We start from the raw sequence: 24,127 nt of genomic DNA, 5'->3' as shown, positions 1-24,127 counted from the left end.
TGGCGTGTCCTGACCTCGTCCTGAAATTCTGGGGCTGCAGCCAGTTGACCCATCTGCACTGAATACACACCAAAAGTAGTTGCTGAGCGATTAGGCTGATATTATCAACCAAAGTTTTGATTTGTAGCCGACCCAGGCTGACCCGCACCATCCTGGCCCCAGAGGCTGTTAGGATGGTCACGGGGTCATCATTAGCCAAAGCTTGGGAAGCGCTCCTCTCCCACCAGGTCCGAACCTCCCGCCAATTCCAGCTTCGCACAATATTCAAGACAGATTTCCTGAAACACACGACTAATGCACGCCACTCACCCGGCCGTGTCCCATGCGGAGCCCATAAAAATGCTTTCCCCTCTCCCAGAGACCCCGGCCATCTGGTTTACATTTGTGGGACTCGCTGCCTGCCCAGAAAAGGGTTAATGACACGGGGAGGGGGAGCTCTGTTTACTTGGCTGGGCTTCCCAGGAGTCCAGTTTCTCCCAGAAGTTGAGCCCAATCAAAACCCATCCAGGGCCCAGGAGGACTTCCCGTGGCCCCCATAGGAGCTGCAGAGCAGGACACGCGTGGCACCCCCGCAGGAAATTCAGTTGTAGCCGCGGCCACGGCCACCGCCGTGCAGCCGGGCGGCACATCTGACAGCGGCAGCTTTAATAACATAATGGAAATCACCTCCCGTAATGGTGTAATCCGCAGGCCCTGCGCTGGAACACCACTTGGTAAACGGGATACAAATTGGACGCCGAAGCCTGGGCCCTTTTGCCAGCACTCAGCCAGGGATTATGATTATTGACACAGAGACCTAGTGTCTCACGGGACTTCAGTCTCATGAAGCTGGGCCCCTTTTTAAGACGGCCGCTTCCAGAAAATAACACGCTCACATTCTCCTTCCTGGTCCTCCCCGAGGTCTCCAGGAATGTGACACCCCCCTGCCGCAGAGAGGAGGCGAGGGGTGCCGGCCGGGACACTTGAGTAACGTTTTCCTGAAGGGCTGAGCTTGGGAAGGAATTCACAGGAGGTGAGAGCGACCGTTTTTCGGGAGGGCCGCTCTCCGGGGACATGGATGCTGGAAAGGTGGCCAAGCTTGAACTAGGCGGACTCCTATCAAGTTCTCTGCTCCCATATTAAGAAAACGAGCCGGGCTTTTTGATCCCTGTGTTTTACGTGAGTGTTGTCATCATTTTGGCTGTGAGGGCCACTGGTGTCCCCTAGGAAGGTGGTAAGCCGGGGGAGCGGAGTACCGTGCGCTCCAGGGCAGGGCAGCGCGCTGGACAGTGAACACACGAGGGCTGGCTTGCATCCCGCACCGGCTGATACTGCACTGAGCCCAGAGGGAGTGGTCAATACTGTAGCATTTGAAATTGCATGGAATTTCCCATATTTTATCTAGTTTGATCTTCAAGGCAGCCCCGTTCGGTTAAATAGGGCAGTTTTTATTCCCATTTTTCAAATGTTAGCGGCATGTTCAGCGCCCCCTAGTGATGGCAAAGGGTTGGTATTTTGTATTCCCACCGCGTCTAGTGATTCCAAGGCCAGCAGTTTCCACCCCCACACTTGTGTCATTTCGCATAATTCCCTTTTTCTGTCAGTGTAACGGAGGCATGCAACAAGGTAGCAGCCATAACCTCTAACTCTAACATGGTAACCGCAGCCACTGCACAAATAAAACCCACTTGCATTAAACCATCACTAAGATGAGATCTGACCCTCCCGCCCCCCGCCCTCCTGCTGGGGCCTGGTGGAGGACCTGGAATAGCGGTGCTCTCCGATCTGGCTTCAACACACGTCCTAAGATCCTCTACCACTGTGTCACTCCAGGTGCAGTCCCGGAGCAGCGGCGTCACCTGAGAGCCGCTCCCAGCCCCAGGAAACGGAGTCCGCGCTGTAATAGCCCCTGTGGTTCAGGGTTCAGGTGCCCGGGGTTTGGGGAAGTGCTGCTGTCTCTACCTCAGGCTGGCGCTCAGCCTGGGCTGCGCGGGGTATGAGCAAGGAGAGGTGAGAGGAGACACCTGGCAGGACATGCCCACCCACGTGCTCACTGTTCTTAGAGCTGAAGGAGAGGTCAGATTGGAAATGGTAACAACGGTAGAGGGCAGAGTTTGCAAACACAGAGGAACTTGCCCAGAGAGGCCTGTAGACATCTGGGTTTCGGCCCCAGGGGAAAGGACAGGGATACTGGTTTTTGGAAATGGCAGGCGCTCCCAGCGCTTCTTGCATCTGAGCCCTTTGGGAAACAGCATCTGAGAAACGCTGGCTTGCTCCTGGAGGGGACACAACCAGGCTGGCCTTGCCTCTAAGCAGTGACCTGCGCAATGGGGTGTGGCTGGCGGCACCCTTGTTTTTCCCATCTTGTCTGTGTCTGGGCTCCAGCCCGGCTCCTGCTGCAGCCCAGCCCCGGGTGTGAGACGTCAGGCCCCGTCCAGGGTCGCACCTGCCCTCTAGGCTGTGCAACTGGCTCTCTGGACGCGCAGACCGTGTGCAGCCGGAGCCCACTCCTCCTGTGGGTCTGAAACCCGCTCCCCCACACCCCGCACTTCCGCCTGCCTCTCTGCCGGTCGCAGGAGCTGCCAGATGCCCAATTGCTCCCTGTGCTGTGGCTTCGGGGCCCAGGCACACGTCCGCGAGGGAGAGGACTGTAGCCACCGAATGCCTGTGAACCGGGCCCTGGGTTCTGTTGCGGGCAAGGCCGTTGAGCGATTTGCAATGACCCCCCTGGGAGGCGGCTGTCAGATTTTTGGTGTGTTCAGGAAATGTCTGCCACATTTTACATCAACATTTTCAAACTGCGAGTGAGTGAAGCGTTGAGTTATAACGGCGAGTGAGTGAAGGGAATGGATTGCAGTGCCAGTGCTGAACTGGCTTAGGTAATAGAGGTAACGCTTTTTTTAATTTGGAAAATTATTTGGTGTGGTACAACCACCGGTTCCTGGCGCTTTGCTGCGTGCGATATAAATCCCTCCTGACGTCACGGGGCCGCCGCGTGCGGAAGGCTTTCCATGGGGATCCCGGGTGGAAAGAACGGGGTGCCTCTTGGCCACCCGCCAGCATTCCTACTTCAAGGTTCCGACGGGTCGAAGCCAATCACAACACAGTGACATGTGCTTCCAGTCGCTCTCCTACTCAGTCGCCCAGGTTTGTTGCTCAAGGGTTCAAAGCATTTGTTACTTTCACTGTGACTCCCAGCTGCTGGGATCCTATCACATGGCGCTTCCTCCCTGCGCCTCCCTGCAGCTGGGCGAGCATCTCCTGTCTCCCGCTCCCACTGGCCAGCTGCATGAAGGCAAGTCTGGCCGACAGCGAGGTCCTGCCCTCCTAGAGGCTGCTGCTCACCTCCATGCATTCTCCCCATCAACCCTCAGGGCTGTTTACAAAGAAGAAGTGGGGTCAGGGGTCAGGTAACCACGCCCTCTCGAGGGCAGGAAGCTGCCAAGGGGCAGACAGGATGTTGTGCCCCCAGAGCCTGTTCTTTTCTCCGCACCAGTGCTTCTCAAAGTGGGATCCCCGGAGCCTCAGCAGCAGCATCACCTGGGAATTTGCTAGAAATATAAGTTGCCAGGCCTCACCTCAGACCTCCTGATTCAGAACCTCTGGGGGCGGGCCCAACATGTCTGTCAAAACCAAAGGCAGGAGGGCCTGTGCCTTAACATCCCCTCCAGGGGCTTCTCTGCATTCTTCCCTACCAGCTTAGCATCCTGCCATGCTTCAGCCACTAGACTGTAAGCTTCCTGAAGGCGGGACTTCCGCCTTCTCCATCCATGAGGGATGCACTGTACCAAGTGTTGCTGTGGAAACCTAACAGTAACAGCTAACATGACGGGTCTCTGACTAGCCGATGGCGTGCTAAACCTCTCTGGATTCATCTCATTTAATCTCAGAATAACCCGCAGAGGCAGGTACCCACTGGGGAACAGAGAGAGGACGCAGCCTCTTCGAGATCCAATGTGCTGCATGGGGAAGCGGGTGTGAGCCTGGGGGTCGGACCCGGAGCCCACACTCCCCTGCAGCAGGCTCTCCACTGGGCACCTGCCCATCCATGCACCACCATGAGGGAAAGTCTAAAATGGATAGCAGACGCCCTAGCCAGTTTGGCTCAGTGGATAGAGCATCGGCCTGTGGACTAAAGGGTCCCTGGTTCGATTCCGGTCAAGGGCACATGCCTGGTTGTGGGCTTGGTCCCCAGTGGGGGGCATGCAGGAGGCAGCTGATCAATGATTCTCTCTCATCATTAATGCTTCTAGCTCTCTCTCCTTTTCCCTTCCTCTCTAAAATCAATAAAAATATATAAAATAAAATAAAATGAGATGGACAGCAGGTGCTGTCTACACAGGCCACTTAGGACCCTAGGGAGGGCTTGGGTTTCTTGCAGAAAGGAAAGTATAACTTTCTCAGGGAAGCAAAACATGTGTTCTCAAGCACCTTAATTTCAGATCTGGTTAGCCTGACCCCTGGTAATACAAGGATGGATGCCACATCTACGCGGGCACCTGAGTGGCTCATATTCCTGCGTCAGCGGAGCAGCCTTCTGGGTAGTCAGGGGAGGAGTGAGTGGAGTGTGGGGAGAGGAGCGTTACAGGTTAGGGCGTGGGCAGGGATGCTTTAATTCAAAGCCCTTAGTCCAGGTCCTGACTGTGCTGCTTAGCATCTGTGTAACGTTAGTCTTAAGCCTTTCTGGGCCTCAGTTTCTTCATCTGTAAAATGGGGACAAGGGTACTGGCTGTGTTCTTTGTATGCGGCTATGGGTGCTTCGTACACGAAGCGAGCTGCGTGGAGAGCTGGGCGTCCTCTGCTGTGACCACCAGTGAGCTGCAGCGCAGGGAGCTGGGAGAAGGGGCCCGCCCAGTCCTGACCCAGCAGGGGTTCCCTTCTACGTGCACCCCCACCCAGAACACATGCGCGGGGCTCTCCGCACGTCCTGCAGCACGCAGGCCTGTGCTCCGAGGACGGAAGCCAGTTCCTGGTCCTGTTGTGCCGGACTTTCTAAAGAGAAAGGCTCCGAGGCCCTGGGAGACCCCTGGCAGGAGCCCCACGGGTGTCCTGCTGTTCTGCACTCCAAACCCCAGAACATTGGCACTTCTCGGCGGGGTTTTACCGAATCCCATTTAGATCTCTGGGTTCCCCACTGAAGAGTCCCCCACCCCCTCACCCATCCCTCTTCAGGCACCAAAGCGCTTTCTAAAATGTCTTCACCCTTCACCAGACACCCGCACTGGAGCCCCCATTCCAAACAAATGAGAGAGCAACCCCTTTCCTCCGGGTTTTGCTTGTGCCCGCCCCGAAGCCCGGATACAGTTTCCAGGCAGCCCGGTGTGTGATTGCTTCCTGAGAGGGAGAGGGAGAGAGCCTGTTGCAAATGAGGTGTTAATGATGAGCGCCCCAGGATTTGTTACTCCAGCACAGTCCCATCTGGTCCGACTACATTAAGTGGCTTTTTATGTGGCCCTTCATAGAGTCCTTTCCCCTTTGTTCCAGAGCATCCACTAGAGGAAACAAAGCAAAGCCAAACAAACAAGGCAGGAGTGAGGCCAGCACGCTGGTGGGCCCAGCGCTTTGAGGTCTGAGGCAGGGCCAGGGAGGGCTCCTGGCAGGGGCTTGGTTAGTGGATGCACTGCTTTAAGCATCAACAATGGGGCCCTTGATGAGGAATCGGAATAGCTGGCGTTTCGTCTGAAATCTGAGGTTCAGAGGAGACTAAGTAACTCAAACAAAGTTCTGGGAGATGGATGAGGTTGGCATTTCACCTGTAAATTAGGCTCAATCATCCCAGTGTCTCTCATTTTAACCTTAAAAAAATCTCTGAGATGATATCTTAGATCCAAAGAATGACAGCGTCATAAGGAACTGTAGTTAGAGGTTAGGCCCCCCACCTCAGGTTGCTAATGAGGAGGCGGAAGCTCAGAGAGGCAGTGTCCTCTCTAAGGACACTGAGTCTTCAGCTGTGAGAGGCACTGGCTGTTGGTTATAATTTTGGCTAAAATACTGATGCCCATCCCCTCCCTTTGCAAACTCCAGGTTCCTCCTCCTACGGAGTGAAGTGGTTTGGCAGGTGTGGCGTGTGGCTGGTCCCTGGGATCCTCCTCTGACTTAGTCATTGGCCGCACCTCTGCTGACCTGCCCCATGTGCACAGCAAGCCAACCATCCCGTCAGCTGTAGGCAGGGATCTGGGATCCCAGCCAGCAGGGGGAGCAGCTCTGGAAGCTGGAGTAGCTGAATCAAAGTCACGTTCTGAGCGTTCTCACCAGGACATTTAATGTGACCTTCCCTTCGTGAGGCAGGACAGTTAGTTAGGCACCATGGGAATAGCGAGAGCGTTCCTGTGGAGTTGGGACCTGTGGGGGTGGCTTTGGTACTAGCATGGGTGACAGTCTTGATGATGTAGCTCCCCAAAAAGGTCATATTCTTCTTCCAAATTTGCATTCATTTAAGCTGAATGAATAAAAGTTTCCCTTATCTCGTTAAAAGGCAAAAAGAAATTTCCAGAATGCTTGCTGGTCGGGGCAGATGAAGGTGTTAATGCTTTCTAAATGCTCGCAGGAAAGAGCTGATGCTCGCTGATGCTCATCTATATTCTGAGGAGGGATTTGGCTGTAAAGCATTGTGGGGAGCACAATTGGATATGTTTCATTAAGGCTGCACCTCCGTCTTTTAATTAACTTCTTGTTCCTGTCGTTGGTGAAATATTAATTATTTTTTAATCATCACTGGGATGCACTTTCAGGAGAAGCAGCTGGAATCATCCAGCCCCAGTTTCATTACACAGATAGGTGTTATAATAATTAACTCAATTAGCTTGTCACTGCTTGCATAAAATATGACTGTATTTAGAGAACAGATATTGCTTTCCTGATCCAAGGTTAATTAAAAAATAGAGTGTACCAGAGGTCGGGTTACCGGAGCTGGCAGCACCGGAGAGCTGGCCAGCGTGACGGGGAGTGTTTCCGCAGTGGCCGCGGGCAGAGCCAGCCCCAGCAGTGCTCGAAGCCGCCGGAGCTGTGGCCGTGGATCCAGTGGGTTTCAGCCCTTCTGTGGGGTCCTCTTCTCTGTCTCCTTCAGGGGTTCTTATTCTGGAGCCCACAAACCTGTACAGGAGAGAGGGGGATCAATTAGACACTTTCTTTAAGTGGAAGATGGTTCTTTGTGACCTTTTGGGTCTGGATACACCCGCGTGCAAGGTGATAAAACCAGGAAAGAACGTCCAGTGTGGTAGGTAGCTAACACTTCCCAAGCACTTCCCATGTTCCAGGCTCCCGGCTAAATGATTTGCTTTAATATATATATATTTTATTGATTTAGAGAGGAAGGGAGAGGGAGAAAGAGAAAGAAACATCAATGATGAGAATCATGAATGGGCCGTCCCCTGCATGCCCCCTACTGGGGATGGAGCCAGCAACTCGAACTCTGATGTACCCTGACCAGGAATGGAACTGTGACCTCCTGGTTCATAGGCTGATGCTCAACCACTGAGCCACACCAGCCAGGCAAAGTGATTTACTTTAATAACCCACTTCATCCTCACCACAATCGCGTGAATCAAATAGCATTATCCCCATTTTAGAGTTGCGGAAACTGAGTCCCACTGAGATTCAATAACTTGTCCAAGGCCACACAGCTAGTGAGTGATAGAGACAGGGTTCGAACCCATTGGCTCCAGAGCCTAATCACCAATCACTAATCCTCAGTGATTGCTTCTGAGTAGAATATTACTCTGTTATGCTGCCTAGTCATAGTATCAATGAAAACAGGTAGTGTTTCTTGAGGAGAGGAGACTTTCTGAAACACAGACTCACTTCTCCAGAAATGGGATCTCTTGTGATGAGAAAACGGATACTAATCCAGAATGTTGAATCCTAATTTAAATGCTGGGGAACTGGTATGGGTTTGGGAAAATAGTTTTGCCCATTCCTGTCAACACGTGGGTGTGTATAGTGGGTACACCTGTTTTTATTTTGTTTTGTAACGATGCGGCGGCCCGTTACATATTGATTTGATTCCACAATCAGTCAAGCCTGCTAGCACCTCATGTGGAGGAGTACCTGTGTTGGATGGGGACAGCTACAGCGCTGGAGACACTGAGATAACAGCACAGTGCATCCCCTCACAATGGCTTATCGACAAGCGCTGGGCTGCCGGAGAAGAACAGAAATCTCACACAAGGTGGCTCAGGGGTTTGTTGAGAGGCGTTGCACCGGCCCTGGAATGCTAGGTCACTGTGCTCTTTGGTGATCGGAAGGGAACTTCACATCCCGCAGAAGCTGCCTGCGCTAGGGACTGGGTGGACTATGATTGACCTGGAAGATTTGTCCACATTTCTGAGAAAATGATTGCAAAACCATTTACTCTGATTCCTCACGGCCTCCTGGGTCTGATTTCACATGATGGTTTGCTGACTGTCTCAATTGGAATGATTTAAAATTATTTGAAACTTAACTATGTGCTCAACACTGCTATTATTTTACTTCGGGCTGTTACTAATTTGCCCTAGAGCGACGTGTGGTTTGGAGTGAATTGTGCTGAAGGGGTTTGTTGTGTTCGATGCCACATGTAGGACAGAAGCTTGGGAAGGAGGGAAATGAGAATGTGAAAAATAATGTCAGCAGCGCTATTGCGGCTATGAATAACGCGTCGTCTGCTGCTACTATTTGGATCAACAGTGTCCTTTTTTAACATTACATGATCCAAGAGGTGGGAAGTAACACAGAAATACGAGACGCCATTACAGGATCCATACATAAAGGAAGAAACATAGAATCCAGAAGAAAAAGAGATAAAGTGCGATGGTGTGACCGTGTACGTCCCCTCGCTGTGGAAGTGGCAATGTCTGGGAAGAGCAGCAAGCTCCCGGGGCCGAGGCACCATGACCCTGAGAGTCAGACCCTCGGAGGTTCCCATCTGAGTTCTCCCTTTGCTCAGCCGATGACAGTCTTGATGATTAGCTCCCCAAAAGGTCATAATCTTTGTCCTCCAAAAAGGTCATAATCTTTGTCCTAATTTGCATTCATTTCAGCCAACTGACTTGGCCCAAATAAATAAAAGTTTCCTTTATCTCACTAAAAGGCAAAAAGAAATTTCCAGAATGTTTGCTGGTCGGGGCAGATGAAGATGTTAATGCTTTCTAAATGCTCTCAGGAAAGAGCTGATGCTCATCTATTAATGATGAGAATCATTAATGGCCACCCCCTACTGGGGATGGAGCCTGCAACTCAGTTTCTGATGTACCCTGACCAGGAATCGAACCATGACGGGGAGAGGGCGGATGGCAGAAACACCATCACCCTATGAACACGGGCGCCTGGAAGGCGAACGGGTTAACAACAGTGCTATATCCTCATGGTGGGATACCACTCACCGATAAAAAGGAACCAACTGGCAATACACACCACAGCATGGTAGGGTTAAGAGGCCTGTGTAAGTGAAAGCACTTAATCTCAAAAAGTGATGTATTGTGTCATTCCATTTACATGACTTAAAAAAAAATCTATACGAGTTTATTTGAGCTAAACCGACAACATTACCAGGAAGCAAGATCTCAAATCTTGCTCCCTACATGACATTCTGAAAAAGACAAAACTATAGGACAATAGGTGGGTGGTGGCCGATAGGGTAGGAATGGGGTGAAGATATGACTGACTGAAGTGCAGCCTGGGGGAGTTTTGTGACATGAGTGGTCACTCCCATCATTATTGTAGTGTTGTTTACATGCATGGTCACATAAAGTCATAGAATTGTAGACATGCACACACAATTTACTGTATATTAATTTGAAAGCCATGTATTGAGAGATATCATTATAACTTTAAGTAATTTCCAACTTTCTGTTCTAAAATGTGCTTGAAACAGTACCACAAAAATATACTATGTTAAATTGGTGCCATACTACTCTGTGTCTGAGGTTTTGTTCCCAGGGTTTCCTGTGAAAGATAAAGGAATTTAGGAGGCTTCCGGGTTTGTTGGTTCCTTTGGGGACCTCTGCTGATGGAGCCCCAAGATAGGCAACGGGCATGTGTCCACTGGGATTGAGGCCACCCCTAGGCAAGCACTCTAGGTAGTCAGTCAAGGTGGTTCGCTAATCCAGCCCAGCTCTCTGCAAACCAGGCTTCCGTTCTATGAACAAAATTCATGCAAAGGAATGGTGTGGCGTGGATACATGTCTGTGTTACTGGGGATTTCAGTTACCTCGAGTCATGGGTTTTATTAAGAGTGTGCACAAGCATAGAACTCTAGGGAAGGCCAGGCAGGAAGGCGCCAAGAACAGGAAGCAGCGGGTGGCTGTGAGTCCAAGGTGGCTCCATGGCTGCCTGGCTGAGCTGGTGAAACCTCGCTCTGTGTTCCACCACTGATCACAGCACAGGTAATTTTTTCATGTCTAGTGTTTCCTATATAGTCACTAACTGGCCTATTCCTTCCCCGAGTCTCCATGTTTTTCCACTATCTCATAGCTTCTGTTCCCTCCAAATTTCTGCTTCCTTACAGCTCAGCCGTGGCTGCAGTGGTGCCTCAGCTCAGCCAGTGGCTGCAGTGGTGCCTCAGCTCAGCCAGTGGCTGCAGTGGTGCCTCAGCTCAGCCAGTGGCTCCAGTGGTGCCTCAGCTCAGCCAGTGGCTCCAGTGGTGCCTCAGCTCAGCCAGTGGCTGCAGTGATGCCTCAGCTAAGCCAGTGGCCGCAGTGGTGCCTCAGCTCAGCCAGTGGCCTCAGTGATGCCTCAGCTCAGCCAGTGGCTCCAGTGGTGCCTCAGCTCAGCCAGTGGCCGCAGTGATGCCTCAGCTCAGCCAGTGGCTGCAGTGGTGCCTCAGCTCAGCCAGTGGCCGCAGTGGTGCCTCAGCTCAGCCACCAGCCAACAGCCACCAGTGCTGGATGCTGTGAGTGTGGCCCAGCTCACACTTTTGTGCCCGCCCACAGTACACCCTGCTGGCAGCTCAGGAATGGGCACCCTTCTTTCCGGTGCCCACTTCAGGTCCCGTTAGCTGTCACTGGCTGTGGGACCAGTCCCCTGGCCTGTGTCACGATGCATCTTCCTGGGACAGGCTCACTGAGAAGAGGCTGCGGGCTTCGGGGCGCCGTGGTGATCCTGTCTGTACACCATTCCACAAAGAGCAAACCATTTGTATGAGACAACATGTATGCACCATACAGGGCCTGGAGTTCATCCTATTTGTAGGCTAGTAAGCTAAGCTGTTACTAGCTCAGGGATGCTGGCAGGAGACTCCTGGGTCAGAGACAAAGGCCTTTATTAGGGCACAGCCGGCAGCAGGAGCTTGTGTTCCTGTCAGTTCGCCAGACCCTCAGTGGGTGACGCAGATGGGCCCAGATGCCTTCCCAAACAGTGGGCTGAACTAACGGAGCGGGACACTGCGCTTGGAGGAGGCACTGTTTTTCCTGCTCGGTGGCCAGGAGGGCAGGTCACCTCTCAGGGTTGCTTGCAGATAAATGGATCTGCAGAGACGGGTCAGGATCTCGCATTCCTGGTGTACCCGAAGAGAGCTGCAGGGCCACGTGGGCCAGGGCGGGTGAACCGCCTCGCTGCAGTAAATGTCTCAGCCAATGTAAAAATAAAAGAGAATGCAATGAAACAATAACCTTCTACCACAAAGTATTCCTAGAAACTCCATCACTGTAAGGTTAAAAAGTTACAAAAAGAGTTCCCGTTTTCTTCCTGCTCTCAAGCCTGCCCGCCTCCATCTGGAACAAGAATGTTTTGGCTAAACCTGAGACTGCAGTTACCACTGTGGCCGGGGGATGGCACTCTGTCAAAGTCAAGTTTTCTGGGCCACAGTTCCTTCTTCCAGATGGAGTCCGAGGCCTGGAGAGGAGGCGAGGCTCAGGGCAGTGATGCAGGAGACAGACAGTCATCCCCCAGCAGCCTGCGTGTGGCAGCCCCTGCGCGGCACACACCCCTGAGCACGCGGGGTCCCCCTGGACTCGGGGTCTCAGCCTTGATCCCCTGAAGGTAACAGGGAAACCATCCTCCTCAACAGCAACTGGAAATGACTTCTGTCTCGGACGCCACGTCCTTCTTTGTGATCGAATCCCCAGCCCTCCTCCTCCAGGTTGGTCAGTCTCCTTGGAACCCGCTTGGTGGGGACGGTGCAAAGGCCTCCTCCTATACGGGGAGGCAGGCCCCTTTCCCGGGCCCCCTGATAGGCCCCCTGTAAAAACGGGGCTCGTGACGAGAGGCAGTGTGCTGAGTGTTACTTTATTTTCACAGCTCTAGGGGGGAGTGGTTTTATTATCCGAGTCTACAGCTGGGGTAACTGACATTTCTAAAGTCTGAGAAACTCCCCTAGGTCACACAGCTAGGAAGCCGTGAAGCCCCGTGGGGGACCCCGGCGAGGGCTGCCCCTCTTCTCCATCCCCTGCCTGTGCCAGCACAGGGCGCCTCAGGCGAGTCGGGGCTCGGGCTGTCAGCGGCTTGGGCTGCAGAGCCTTCTGGGGGAAGGAGCACCGTTTGCAGTCAGGTGACCTGCGATGAAGGTCCCTGGTTACAGTGCCTCAACCCCCGTCACCGCATCACCTGGTGACCAAGAGCCTGCTCCTCGTTGGACACCAAGACTGGCCCTTTGGACTCTGCAGGGTACTGGGACATTCAGACGTCAGTGAGAGTGTCTACAAACCAGAAAGCAAATGTAAGGCAACAGCAAATTGCTATTTGGTCTCAAATGTTCAAAAGGACAGATTCTGGCTACAACAGGGGCTCCGCTGTCACTGGCCGATGAGAGGACTTTAATTTCCGGGCCACATGGCTTTCTTCTGGTGCATCGATCGATAGGTGGCCATGACTGTCCTGTGCTGAGAAGAGGGCTGAGGCCTTGCTGGACGTGTTGGACCCGTCAATGCAACAGCGAGGGGAGGCAGAGAGGTTGAGCTGATGCCAGGTTATTCCGTGCTGGTCTTGTGGTGAAGCAGAGGCCCATGAAGGCCGAAGGGGTATCACGCCAGGGCCCTCAAGAGTCCCGGAGGAGCGCCAGGCACAGCCACCTGGCAGAACCGCTCTGTGGGGATTCCTTCAGTGTCAGATAAGTCTGAAGTACGCTGACTGCCCACAGAGGAGGACGGATCCTGCCCTGCCCCGCAGCTCGGGGGCCTGTGGTCCTGGAGGCGTGCCCTGGCCTGACTCCTGGGATCGGAGCTGGGCTGGGAGCCATAATGGGAAGCAAACCTCCCCGGCCTGGGGCACACGATGTGGTGAAAGGCTTTGACAGCAGGGGAGATAAGGAGTGCTAAATGGAAGCACACGGGGCTGATCCCGTAACCTGCAGCATGGCTTCGATTAAAACCAGGCCTCCTGCCCATCATTCACACACGCTTTTCTTAATCTCTGCCCATCAGTTAAGGGACTGTTAGCAAAGCAACACTGACCGGAGCCCAGGGCTGTGACTCTGGGGAAGTGGTCCCTGGTGTGCCGGGTACGGGGCAGTGGCATCTGCAATTGTCCTTGGGGGGAGGATTGGGGGCTCCCATACAATATGACTCAGTCTGGGTGGCATGCATCACACCTATCTGAGAGACCTAGAGTTTTCACCACTCTCCACACTCAAAAGTGTTTTCAAAGCAGTTGTACTCCTACTTGTAAAATAACTCCCCATATGAAAACAAACTTAAACATACTTAAACCAAACAAGTCCCACTCCTCAGCGACAACCATTGCCTACATTTTGGGATATATCCTTCCAATACTATTACTGCACACGCATCTACACTAATAAAAGAGAAAGATGCAAATTGACCATACATGCATGACGCCCACCAGCCAATCAGGCGTGAGTAGGCAAATTAACCCAACAAAGATGGTGGGTTAATTTGCATACACATGTGCCGAGCAGCCTTGGCGACAATGCAGGTGTTCTGAACCGGGCCTCTGGGCAGCGTGGGAAGGTGGAAAGGTGGCTCCAGGCCAGAGCAAAGGCGGAAAGGCGGCTCTGGCTGGAGCGAAGGTGATGCCAGCAGCCAGGGGAAGGAAGGCCCATGTCTGCACGAATCTTCATGCATCAGGCCTCTAGTAAGTAGATAAACAAGGAATCATACTATAAACCTGTCCATGATGGCAGCCAACAGCCACAGGTGGCAGCTAAAATTAGAATTAGTCAGAAGAACTAAAAATCCAGTTTCTCGGTTATACTAGTCACATCTCAGGTGCTCGCAGGCTGTGCCCAGCAGTGCAGACCCGAGCGTGCCCACCAGCACAGGAAGTTCTACTGGACAGCACACGACAGCCACTGCCTCCGCATGTGTCCTTACTGTGTGTGAACATCTTTCATGTGATAAGATATGACGACAGTATCCTTTTTAATGACTGCATAGTATTCCATCGTGCACATGTACCATCACTCTTTAAAACCATTTCTCTGAAGTTCCACATTCCCATCATTTCCAGTTGGTCACTACCATAGCAATGACATAGTAAATGTTCTAAAAGCTGAGCATTTATTTGCATGTATGGCTACTTCATACTATTACTTCCAGAGCAGTTGGCACAGTTTTTAGGTTTTTTGCATACTTATTACAGAATTACCTTCCAGAAAAATTGCATAAATTTATACTCCTCATAAGTACAGTATGAAAGTGCCTCTTACTCTAACGGAACCAACAATTTGGAACATTGTTGCTGCTTGATATTTGAAGCAACATTTCTTCCAAGATGCATTGCTTTGCAATTCTTGGGTTTCTAGTAGTGTTTATACCCATTTGTCTTTCATTTGGAACTTGCTTTTGCTGAGCTTTTAACGGAAATGTTTATTTTAAAAAATTGAGTCACAGAAGATCTTTATATGTGGAGGATCAAGCTTTTATCTCATAACTTACAAAGATTTTGTTTGTCATTTGCTTAAAATGTTTTAAACTTACAAACAAAACAATAAAAAACAACCTAATTTTACTCCTTTATTTTATTATTTTTGTTGTTAATCCTCAACTGGGCATATTTTTTCCATTCATTTTTAGAGAGAGTGGAAGAGAGAGAAACATCAATATGAGAGAGACACATCGAATGGTTGCCTCCCACATGCTCAACCAAGGTATGAGCCCTTGACTGGAATCGAACCTGAGACCCTTCAGTCTGTGAGCCAATGCTCTAACCATTGAGCAAACTGTCTGGAGCAAATTTACAAACAAATTTATGCATTCAGTCAAGTCTCCCAGGGTTTTTCTTTTAGCTTTCTGCCATTGATAAGACATTTTAGCTCTATCTTGCTAAAAATTAATGCTTACTGTGTTTTATAGTTTACTTTTTAAAAAACACAACTTTAGTACGTCTGGACTTTAGAGTGTTGTATGAGTTGGATATTTACATTTACTTTCTAAATGGTTAACCACTTTCCCCCAAACCATTTATTGAATTATTTATTCTTTTTCTACTAACTTTAAGTTTCTTTATAAAAATTACATTGATACACACACACACACACACACACACACACACACACACTTGGGTCTGCTATTATACTTCACATTCTATTTTATTATTCTGTCTTTGCAATGTGGTACAAAAAACATATTGGTTTAATTATTGTACTACATATTCCATGTTAATATTTGTGTGGTAAGTCTTTCTTGTAACTTTTCCTTTCCAAAGTATTTTTGGCTTTTCCAGTGTACATATTCTTCCATATGAATGTTAAAACCATTTTGTGAAATTTCAGAAATGATCATGGCAGCGTTTTTATTGGCATTGTTAATGTAAAACTAAATTTGTGAAAAATAATGTTATGTCAATATTAAATCTCCTCATCCAGGAACATGTTATTTATTCTCATTCTGTGTGTCTCCTGGTGAAGTTTTCCAGTCGCTCTCTTTCCGAGTATTGTTTATGAATTTCCCTCCCACTTTGCCAAAAACTTGGCTAGTTTTCATCATCAAGGCAACCTTGGTCCTAGACTGGAACATGTGATGTGATCATTTAGCTTCTAAAAAATTGTTGTTGTGAATGAGATCTTTAAATACCGTAATATTTTGAACCTATAATTGGGGACACATAGACAGGATATAAATTTTAAATATTTATTTTAACAGTGTTTTTTTTTTTAATTTGCTATAATAGTTTTAAGGTTGAATATCTTGAGTGTTGCAAAAAGGTAGTCATATTATTCGCAAGAAATGTTTGTCGATATGTAAAAATTCTATTTTTCTTATTATAGATCAATATTGTGTAGGACTAAAAAGACATAGCTGTTTCAGACAGACAGACATACAGGCAGATAGACCTGGGATAAATTCCAACTGCACCACATACTTTCCTGCAATTTAGCCAATTTCTGAGGCTCTGTGTCCTCAGTTGTAAAAAGGGATAATGATACGTACTTTGCAGGGATCGTCTGAGGATTAAATGGAATATATCCTGCAAAGCACATAGCCCGTACCTGGCGCACGCGGCTGCTGTTACTGCTTGTGTGATTGCAGTTGGTCAGAACTCCCAGAACCTTAAATATTGGCTGTAATGGTGGCCATCAGGCTTTCATGGTGATAGGTTCATTGTTAAATAGAAATACCAGACTCTGTTCATGACAATGTTGATGGTGATGATGGTGATGATGGTGATGATGATGACCATGACTAACTTTATGAAGCAGTTGTGCCCCATGCAACACATTTCTCATAAAGACAATTGCAGAAAATTTCTCCAACATCTTGCAAACTTACTCCTTGCTTTTATTCAGTCATGCCATCATTCAATGAATCCATTTGAAATCATTTATTGAGAATGAATTGAATCTCTCACTTAATATGCCTCAGTTCTTACTCCTACAGGGTTTGTATTGGGATAAAGAATGGAGTTGGCCTTCCTTTGATAAAAGATCATTCATTCAACCATCACTTATTGATACCAGTAATAAAAAGATGAATATGATGAGGATCTTGTCCTTGAGTCATTCATAGTTGAGAAAACCAGAAGTGTAAGGAGCTTTATTCCAGAGGAACATAGAAAGGTCATGAGACCATAGAGAGGGAAGTACTTGTGTGGGGAGGCAGGGGGCTTGCTGGCTCGGGGTATTGTGGGGTTGGAAGGAGACAGGGCCGCAGAGGAGGTGGGAGTTAGGACTGGGTAAGTCATGACAATCGGTGGTAGGAGAGAAAGGCATTCCAGGTGGGCACAGAGGCACGGAGCCGATTGCCTGACTTGCCAAATAGCCTGTCCTCCTAGTGAAGTTGAACTTGAAAGTAGGTGGACTCTGTGACTACATTCAACTTGAAGTGGCTGGGCTATAAGTTAGAGCTTATCTTGGATGGTTTAATGAGGCCAATAAAGAATGGAAACAACTGTGCCTTGTTAATATTCATAGCCATGATATTTACTGGGGCTCAGCAAAGATAAAGAAAGTTAAGTACAGCTTTCACTGGGAAAATATGGGGGAGGGGGGGAGAGGGGGAAATGCAGAACTGAAAGAATCTACTGCTTTTATGTGAAAAAAAAAAAAAGGAGATATTACTTTTCTTTGAATTAGCTTGTTCTCTTAAATTTTCTCTTTCCATTCATGTCTTTCTCTTCTCCCAGATCCTCACTCAACAGCAGGCTTCCAGGCTGGGTGGATATCTTATCACTGATGAGTGAAGTTAAATGAAGATTATTGAACTCTCTCCCTAAAATCATACACACATGGTATAATAGGAAGGATGCACCCACTTGGCCTCCATTATCTGCTGGTGAAACCAGAATTTGGGGATTGATTCCTTTGTCCTCGGGGTCGGCTCTCCTTCTTTCTCTCTCCAGCCTGCTTCCTCCTCAGGTATTTGGGTTTGGCAGGCTATTAATGGGTGGAACCCACAGACACAAGGAAATGATTTTATGGGCTTTCTTCTGGGCTCATGTACAATTTTTAAAAATTCCTTTTGATCCTCTAAGATCTCGGCAGCCAACTCTGGTTAACATCACCCAGAAGCTAGCTGCACCCTTCGCTATCCTGGGAGCCTGGCTTCTCAAGTGCCAACCTGCAGGCAATTCTGTCTCCTTCCTGGAACTGGAGGCACCTTGAAAGCGTCCGGCAAACAGAATTGGCAGGTCGGATCACTGACATGTGAATTTGATTAATATTTACATCTGTGAAAAGCATTTCGTACCAAATAAATCTCTTAGAAATTTCATTGCCATCTCCCCGCCCCTAGATTGAGTAGCTTAATCCTCAGTTCTCATACACAAAATTCCTGATTCAGGGCCTAGTAAGAATTTAAGATTGATCCTGTTCTGAAACTTTAGCCTATTCTTCTGACATTCATAGAGGTCTTTGGAACAAGCTACTCCCATGCACATGGATGGATTGTGGGAAATGGGTGGAAAGTAGAAAACTGGGGAGAGACAAGTGCCCCAATTTTCAAAAGGGGCTGCTTCAAACAGTAACCAGCCCTGTGAACCGGTCAGTCATGGTCTAAATGCGCATCAGGCCAGACTGTTAGCCCTGCACCTTGTCTGGCTTTTGATAGGGCCTGCCAGTCAAGGCATCTGATGACATTGAGAGCACTTACAGAAACAAATGCCATATGTACAGATACAATGTTTATTATGAGTATGTTTCCACACTGGACCCATCCTTTTTTTTCTTTTTATGGGATAACTAGAGTATCAATGATGTACTACAATCCTAGTATATCTTTCCTTTTCTTTTTCTTTTTTTTTACATATACATTTATAATTTTTATGGCTCCTCCCTCCCCAGCCCCAGTTTTATTTAATATAATTGACATGTTAAGTGTTTGAACTATGTATCCAGTTTCTCTATGTAGGTAGGTAAAACATTACATGTGACAATACAACTGGGAAGCATTCTACCTTATTGAGCACTTGGATGCAAAGATGAACAAAGATTAGCTTCAATTTGGGAGAGTGTCTGTAATGTAAACCACAGGGCTCTGCCCTATAGAACATTTATATTTATGTCAAGTTTGAAGGCAGATTTTAGGCTCATTACATTTGTGCATAACATAGTGGAAACACTAAATAACGGGCTCTCACCATGAGTCAGGTGTTTGTGGCTAGAAACAGAAGAAGCTGGCCTTCCATTTTTTTCTTTCTTCTCTTCCTCCCTTCCTCCCCTCTCTCCTTCATCTTTTTTTCTTTTTTTAAAATATATATTTTATTGATTTCAGAGAGGAAGGGAGAGGGAGAGATCGAAACATCAATGATGAGAAAAAATCCTTGCTGGGGCCTGAGCCTGCAACCCAGGCATGTGCCCAGACTGGGAATTGATCTGCGATCTCCTGTTTCATAGGTTAACGCTCAACCACTGAGCCACACCAGCCAGGCTCCCCTTCATCTTTATGGCATGTAAATGTTTATAAATCCCACACAGGGCTGTTGAGAGATTAAGTCAGATCAAGAGAAGTGGGTGACATAGTGTCATTCCATACATTTTTTAGTCCTGGTCCAGACTTGACAGAGGTCCAAGTTCAGAGATCTCTTAAGTAGTCCTGATGGGGACAGAGCTCAGACCCCACCTTCCCTTCTTTGCATGTTATGCTGACGTTCTCTAGAAACATTCTTTGGGAGTGGCCGTGTCTGCCTCTCTGAACACAAGCTTTCAGAGCAGTAAAATGCTGGTTACAGAGACCGGCACACGTTGGATGAGCTCCTCTAATCCGGTAACCAGGCCTGGGGATAAAGTCACTGCTACGACATGTGCTTCTGCGGAGGCAGACACATCAAAACAACCACCAGAGCTAAAAATAAGTGGGACACAAAATGCATTCAGGCCACAAGACCGAGAACCAGCACTTTAGAGGGTTAGCACATGTGCTGAAAATTACTCAATGCTAAAGACTAAAAATTTAGAGCCAAGAGAGACTACCAGAAAGCATGTGGTCTAACTTCTCACTTGGATATAGAAGACGAGGTACAGAGAGAGGTTAGTTGATTTGCTCAAGGTCGTCCAGTTAATTATTGGCAGGGTTGGTTTCTTGATGCCTGGTCCAGAGTTCCTTCTACTCCATCACATTGTTCTGATTCTAATAATAATAATAATAATAGCAATGAGTTACATTTGCATAGTTCTTTACAGTTGAAAAACCTTGGATGGTTTAATGACGCCAACAGAGTAAAGAAGGGAAACATCTGTGCCTTGTTAATATTCAGAGTCATGATATTTATTAGGGAAAACAAAAAGTAAACTAAGCATAATTTTCATTGGGAAAATATTGGGAACTAAATGAGGAACTGAAAGATTCTACTACCTTTGGGTAAAGGTAAAGGAATACTAACTTTCTTCAAACCCACTCTGTCTCTTCATTTCTCTTCTCCTTGTCCTTCTTTCCTTCTAGACCCCCAGTCAGCAGCAGGTTTCTTAGATGGATGGGTTTCTTACAACACTAATGAGGATGCTATATTTTACCTTAAAAAGAGATAAGGCAAATATTATCCCCACATTATAGATGAGGCAGCAGAGGCACGGATGGTCTAGGATATTTGCCAGAGGGTACATAGCTAATGAATGATAGGGATAGACTCAAATAGACTCAAACCAAGGTTTCTTGACTTACAGGCTAGTGCTGTTTCTTATTCAGCACATTGACCTCCTTGCTGTTACTGAATAGACAGTGTGAGTCCCTCTGAAGGTTTGTTCTAATTTTTTTTTTAATTCTATGGGTAGAGACTGCACTATTAAAAAGGACACAATTTAGGGCTTTCGATACACAACAAATGTCTTATTCTGGAAAGTGAAGGTTAGAGCTACAAGGAACTAAAACATTCTATCCAGCATGGCCTTCTGATTTGATGTAAGTACTGTGCCCATGTTTTAGGGCCTCATCTCCAGAAAAAAATGCAACCCAAGATCTTACAAATAAAAGTGACTGTGCAAGAAGGAGAACGTTGATTTCTTGTTTTATGTGAAGTCTACTTTGCAGCATACCCCGTCTAGTCTCAGAGCTCCTGGAAAACCGTTGCCACTCTCCAGCACTGTGGAGTGCTCAGGATGTCTTCTAACATCATGGCAGGTAGGGACACCATCGCCACTCGCCAGCACTGTGTAGTGCTCACTCAGAGTGGCTTCTAACATCATGGTATGTAGGCAAAAGCCTTCATCTTTGGACTCAGAGGCTTAGTTGAAATCCCACTTAGGCAGTTTACTTAACCTCTGGAATCTGTGCCTTCCTGTGTAAAACTGGCATGTTAAAAGACCGACTCACAGAGCTGCCAAGGGGAAGAGAGACCATACGTGTTTACCTGGTAACACTGTGTTTTGGTCAGGTAGGCACGCTGGTAAACCAGATGTGCAGGTCCTTTGGCTCGGCTGACCATGACACTCCTGAAGCCAGAGCACTGGTTTGAGGCAAGCACTGCTCAATAGTTTTCCAAGCAAGACTGTGCCCTAACCCCTTCTTCTTTCTCATGCTGGTCACAGGGAGCAGAGGCTGAGAGGTAACCTATTATCCTTAGTGGAAAGTAACAGCACCACAAAAACCCACCTCCATCACGCTGCCTGTGATGTGAACTTCAGCGTCAACTTGACTGGATCACAGACATCAGGGTGCCCTGATATTTGGCTAAATATTATTTCTGGGTGTGTCGGTGCGAGTGTTCCCAGAAGAGATTAGCATTTGAGTTGGTAGAAGACTACCCGCTCCAACGTGGATGGGCATCATCCGATCCATTGAGTGCCTGAATACAACAAAAAGGTGGAGGAAGGGTGAATTCTCTTTCTCTGCCTGATTGTTTCAGCTGGGACATTGGAATTTAGACTGGAATTTACACCATCAATTCCCCTGGTTCTTAGAGCTTCAGACTGATCGAATCACACCACCCACTTTCCTGGATCTCTAGCTTGCTGATGGCAGGTCCTAGCTCCTCAACCTCCATAAAAACATGAGCCAATTCCTTGTAATACATCTCTATGCATCTCTAAGTTTTTGTTATTGTTGGCCTGGATCCTTCTAATCCCAACTTTGCTTAATTTTTGTAAAGGTTAACCTAATAGCTAGAGCAAATGGCATATGTGTATATATCTTAATTTGGTAGGCAGAATAAAGTGCCTCACCTCAAAAGATGCCATGTATTAATCTCCAGAATCTGTGAATATATTGTTAGATGGAAAAAAATACTTTGCAGATGTGATGAAGAGTATAGATGCTGAGATGGGAAGACTATTAGGTGAGCCCAGCCTAATGGCATGAAAGTGGAAGATCTCCCCAGCAGTGGTTAGAGAGAGACCAAGAGATCTGATGACAGAGGTGTTGCCAGAGAAACGCTACACTGGTGACTTTGAAGATGGGAGACGAAGCTGAGAGCCCAGAATCCAGGCAGCCTCTAGAAACTTGGAAAGGCAAGGATTCGGATTCTCTCCTAGAGTCTCCAGAAAGGGATGCAGACCAGCAGATGCCTTGACTTTAGCCCAGTGATGTCCCTGGTGACCTACAGAACTCTATGATAATAAATGTGTGTTTTAAGTCACTAAGTACCCCTCGGAGATGGGGTAGATCTCCTCCCAAAATTTGAAACTGATAATGCCACACACACACACACACACACACACACACACGCGCGCGCGCGCGCGCGCGCACGTGCGTGCAGGTATGAACAAGTTTGTTACTCACATAATAAGACTTTCAAGGTTTCTCCAAAACTGTCCAAAAATGGCCTGAGAAATCAGGGAAAGGAAACTGTCTTGGAGAATCTATGGTGCTTAGGAGGTGGGGACTGGGTGACGGTTCTCACCTGCATGGTTTGCTCTTACCATGGAGAGAGCACCAAACATTCTTTTTCTTTTTTTAATCCTCACCTGAGGATATGTTTTTATTGATTTTTAGAGAAAGAGGAAGGGAGAGTGAGAGAGAGAGAAAGAAATATCAATGTGAGAGAGAAACATTGATTGGTTGCCATCAGTACACACCCCAACTGGGGATTGAACCCACAACCAGGTATGTGCCTTGGCTAGAAATCGAATGCACAACCTTTTTTTTGGTGTACAGGATGGTGCTCCAACCAACATAGCTACTGGCCAGGATGGACACCCAGACATTCTTACAGCTTGGCAAGGTGTGGGGCAGAGAGGGAATAGGTGGGTGATGCTCAAGTATTGTCAGCCATCAAATATTAAGAATTGGAATAACATGCTATTTCTCAACAATAGAAATTTAATATAGCAGTATTCTTCTACTTCCATCTAAGAAACAATTTACCCATCCATCCATCCATCCATCCACCCACCCAATATGTTAAGGTGTATCTACTCTGTGCCGACCATAGCTAGAGGTTATGAATGCAGTGCTGTCCCTGAAATAACTTTCCTTCCTGTTTTGCTCACCATCTAGTCGGAGTGGACATTAAGTTGCTTTGTAATTATTTGCCAAGTATCCCAATTGTGGTATGTGGTGAAGGCTGAGAAGGCACAATGAAGAAAGAGATTTTTCTTCCTAGGAATTAGGAAACATTTCACTGACAAGATAATAGTTGGCACAGTTCTTGAATAACAACCAGAAATTCGAAAAGTAGAAATAGAAATGAAAGCACTTTAGACCTTTAAAGGGAACATGATGGAGAAAGGTATAAAGGTGTAAATTTTCTCTGTGTGGCAGTAAACTGGAATAGCAGATGAGGGTTTTTGTTTTGTTTTTTGTCCTCTGATCCATGTGGGTTTGGGATCTCAAAATGGGGTTTCATGAGATGGTTTGGAAGAAAAAAAACCTGAAATAGTGGGAGGTGGTAGGGATAAAGATGACCAACTGCTGGCTGCCTGCAGGTTGAGCTAATTTAAGGATAGGAGGGTTGTTTTTTTTTAGCCTGAAGCTATTGATTACACCCAAGTTAACACATGTGAAGGAAAACATTTCAGTCCGATAACGTAAACAAGATGGGAAGAAGTTTCAAGAAAAGGAAGTTAATGAGCATTTCTGTCATAGCCTACAGCTTCTTTCCAATGATGGTCCAAGCAAATGATGCACAGAGTCTGTGGCAGGGCTGCTTACTGAAGGATCTGGAGGCATGGCAGAGGATGGAGCTGCTCCTCAGGATTCAGAAGGTGACCCCTCCCTTCCGGCCCCTCATCCGTGTGAGTCTAGAATATCTGAGGGCATCGGGGGCCTTTCCCGGACCCCAGAGGTCTGGCAGCCTCGGCAGCAAACCCCACAGCAGCGTTTGCCTCATGTGGGTAGCAGCTGGAACAGCCTAGGTTCCCTCCAACATCGATGACTCGGTTCGGTTGGAAAGAGACCCACATCTTCCCTCC

The sequence above is a fragment of the Eptesicus fuscus genome, chromosome 20 (assembly GCF_027574615.1).
Source record: "Eptesicus fuscus isolate TK198812 chromosome 20, DD_ASM_mEF_20220401, whole genome shotgun sequence".
NCBI lineage: Eukaryota > Metazoa > Chordata > Mammalia > Chiroptera > Vespertilionidae > Eptesicus > Eptesicus fuscus.
The sequence above is the reverse complement of the archived record's forward strand: the minus strand, read 5'-3'. Positions refer to the sequence as shown.